This window comes from Belonocnema kinseyi, chromosome 3 (genome assembly GCF_010883055.1).
Source record: "Belonocnema kinseyi isolate 2016_QV_RU_SX_M_011 chromosome 3, B_treatae_v1, whole genome shotgun sequence".
Taxonomy (NCBI): domain Eukaryota; kingdom Metazoa; phylum Arthropoda; class Insecta; order Hymenoptera; family Cynipidae; genus Belonocnema; species Belonocnema kinseyi.
This window is the reverse complement of record NC_046659.1, coordinates 40536917-40540036: the sequence shown is the minus strand read 5'-3', so window position 1 is coordinate 40540036 and position 3120 is coordinate 40536917. Positions and strand designations below refer to the sequence as shown.

The 3120-nt window shown below is 21.3% G+C and overlaps 1 protein-coding gene across 5 annotated transcripts in view; it reads left to right on the top strand.

Moving 5' to 3' along the window:
• Positions 1-3120, top strand: part of LOC117170306 (carbonic anhydrase-related protein 10) — a 395033-nt gene that overhangs the window by 13846 nt on the left and 378067 nt on the right. The window lies entirely within an intron of this gene.

Genomic DNA, 3120 nt, shown 5'->3' with positions numbered 1-3120 from the left:
AACGCCCGAGTTCACACATGCTTCGTTTCAATGGCTAAAATTGAAGAACTAAAAGTCGAATTGGTCGAACACCCACCGTATTCACCAGATTTAGCCCCCAGTTAAATTTGTGGTTAAAAAAATTAATTTTTAACCAAAAAGAAAATATATTTTCTATAAAATAGTTACATTTTCAGAAAACAAATTTATCCAACTAATTGATGAATCATCAACCAAAAAAAAAAATATATGAGAAAAAAAAACGTTAAAATTCTTTGAAATCGCTCGAAATTATTGAACTTAATTGAAAATTCGTTGGAATGTTTTAAAATATCCTGAAAATTTTTGAATCCTTTAAAACTGCTTAAAATTTTTGAAAGCTCTTGAAAATTCCTTACAAGTGTAAAAATACCTTAAAAGATTTCAAATAATTTAAAATCCCATACTGAATTATTGAAATCAATTGAAAATGCCTTGGAATCTATTAAAATATCCTAATATATATCAAATCCTTTAAAATCTCATATTAAATTATTGTCAAATTTGAAAATTCCTTGGAACGTTTTAAAATACTCTCAAATATTTCTAAACCTTCAAAATATTTTGAAAGACCTTGGCATCTTTTAAACATTTCTAAAGTACTTTGGAATTTTTTAAAATGACCCTGTTAAAGTTGTTAAAATTCTTTGAAATTTCTTTGAATTATAAAAATAAGTTGAAAATTCCTTGAGATATTTTAAAACATCCTCAAATATTTAAAATCCTTTAAAATATTTTTAAATCTCTTGAAAATTCCTTGAAAATTTAAAAATACCCTAAAATATTTCAAATCTTTTACAATATCATACTACATTACTGAAATCAATTAAAAATTCCTTGCAATCTATTGAAATATCAAAATATATTAAATCTTTCAAAATCTCATATTAAATCACCGTAATAATTTGAAAATCCCTTGGAACATTTCAAAATACTTTAAAATAATGCAATACCTTCAAAATATTTTGAGATACCTTGACCTTTTTTTAAAAAGATTTTTAAATTACTTCTTCAAAATTCTTTGAAATTCCTTAAAATTAGAAAAATAGGATGAAAATTCCTTGACACCTTTTAAAATATCCTCAAATGTTTAAAATGCTTAAAAATATGTAGAAATCTCTTGAAAAAATTTGTAGAGCTCTTGAAAATTCCTTGAAATTTTAAAAATACCCTGAAATATTTCTTATCCTTTAAAATCTCATGTTAAATTGCTGTAATCAACTGAAAATTCCTTGGCATCTTTTAAAGCTTCCTCAAATATTTAAAATCCTTACAAATCTTTTTAAATCTCTTGAAATGTTTTAAAGCTCTTGAAAATATCTTGAAATTAAAAAAAAACCATGAGATATTTCAAATCCTGTAAAATTTCACAGTAAATTATTAAAATCATTTAAAAATTCATTTAAATCTATTAAAATATCCTAAAATATATCAAATCCTTTAAAATCTCATATTAAGTTGCTGTAATCAATTGAAAATTCCTTAGCATCTTTTGAAAACTTCCTCAAATTTTTAAAATCCTTACAAATCTTCTGAAATCTCTTAAAATTTTTTAAAGCACTTGACAATATCTTGAAATTAAAAAAATAACCATGAAATATTTCAAATCCTTTAAAATCACATACTAAATTATTAAAATCATTTAAAAATTCCTTGAAATCTATTAAAATATCCTAAAATATATCAAATTCTTTAAAATCTCATATTAAATCACTGTAATTAATTACAAATTCCTTGTCATCTTTTAAAACTTCCTCAAATATTTAAAATCCTTACAAATCTTTTGAAATCTCTTGAAATTTTTTAAAGCTCTTGAAAAAATCTTAAAATTTTTAAAATGCCATAAAATATTTCAAATCCTGTCAAATCTCGTACTAAATTATTAAAATCACTTAAAAATTCATTTAAATCTATTAAATTATCCTAAAATATATCAAATCCTTTAAAAGCTTTTGAAATCTCTTGAAAATTCCTCAAAAATTCAAAAATGCCCTAAAAAAATATACATATAATTTTATAAATATATACAAAATCCGTTTTAGAAATAGTTAAACTTTAACTCGAGTAATTTCTATTAAAACTTTAATTTAATAGTTTAACTAATCTACAAACAGTTAAATCTTTAATGTTTTAAAATTTTTCTGTTTTCTAAATTTCAGTCTGAAATAATTTCATTCAGAGATTGTCCAATTGAAAAACATACATTTAAATTTTGAACGCATTCAATTTATTTATAATTATTAATTTTTTATAAATAAAGTTCCAAGTTTGAAATTCTAAATTTGAAGATTTGAATCCCATCGAGTTGAAAATTATTCCTATTTCGTAGTTTAAAATGTTTGAAAAAAGAATTTCGAAAGTTAGGAATTTCTATTTGTTTCATTTTCAAAACTCTAATCTACAAAAATTTCGATATTTAATGTTTCCAAACTTTTCTCTTTTTTAAATTTCAATCTGAAGCTTTACAAAATTTCAAGAGATTGCAAAAGATTTTCAAAGATTTTAAATATTTGAGGATGTTTTAAAAGATGTCAACGAATTTTCAATTTATTTTTATAATTTACAGAAATTTCAAAGAATTAAAAAAATTTTAGAAGGCTTTTTTAAAAATTCGAAAGTAATTAAGAAATCCTAAAAAAAGTTCTAGGCATTTCAAAAGATCTTGAAGGATTTGAAAAATTTGGTATTGCAATATTTGAGAGTATTTTAAAATGTTCCAAGGAATTTTCAATTTATTACGGTGATTTAATATGAGATTTTGAAAGATTCAATATATTTTATGATATTTTAATAGATTGCAAGGAATTTTTTATTGATTTCAATAATGTAGTATGATATTATAAAAGATTTGAAATATTTTAGGGTATTTTTAAATTTTTAAGGAATTTTCAAGAGATTTCAAAATATTTTAAAGGTTTTTAAATATTTGAGGATGTTTAAAAAGATTTCACTGAATTTTTAATTCATTTTTATAAATTAAAGGAATTTCAAAGAATTTTGATAATTATTAAAATTCTTTGAAATTCCTTGCTATAATTATAATTATAGCAAGGTTGTTTAAAAAAAATTCCAAAGTATATTAAAAATCTTTAAAAAATGTCA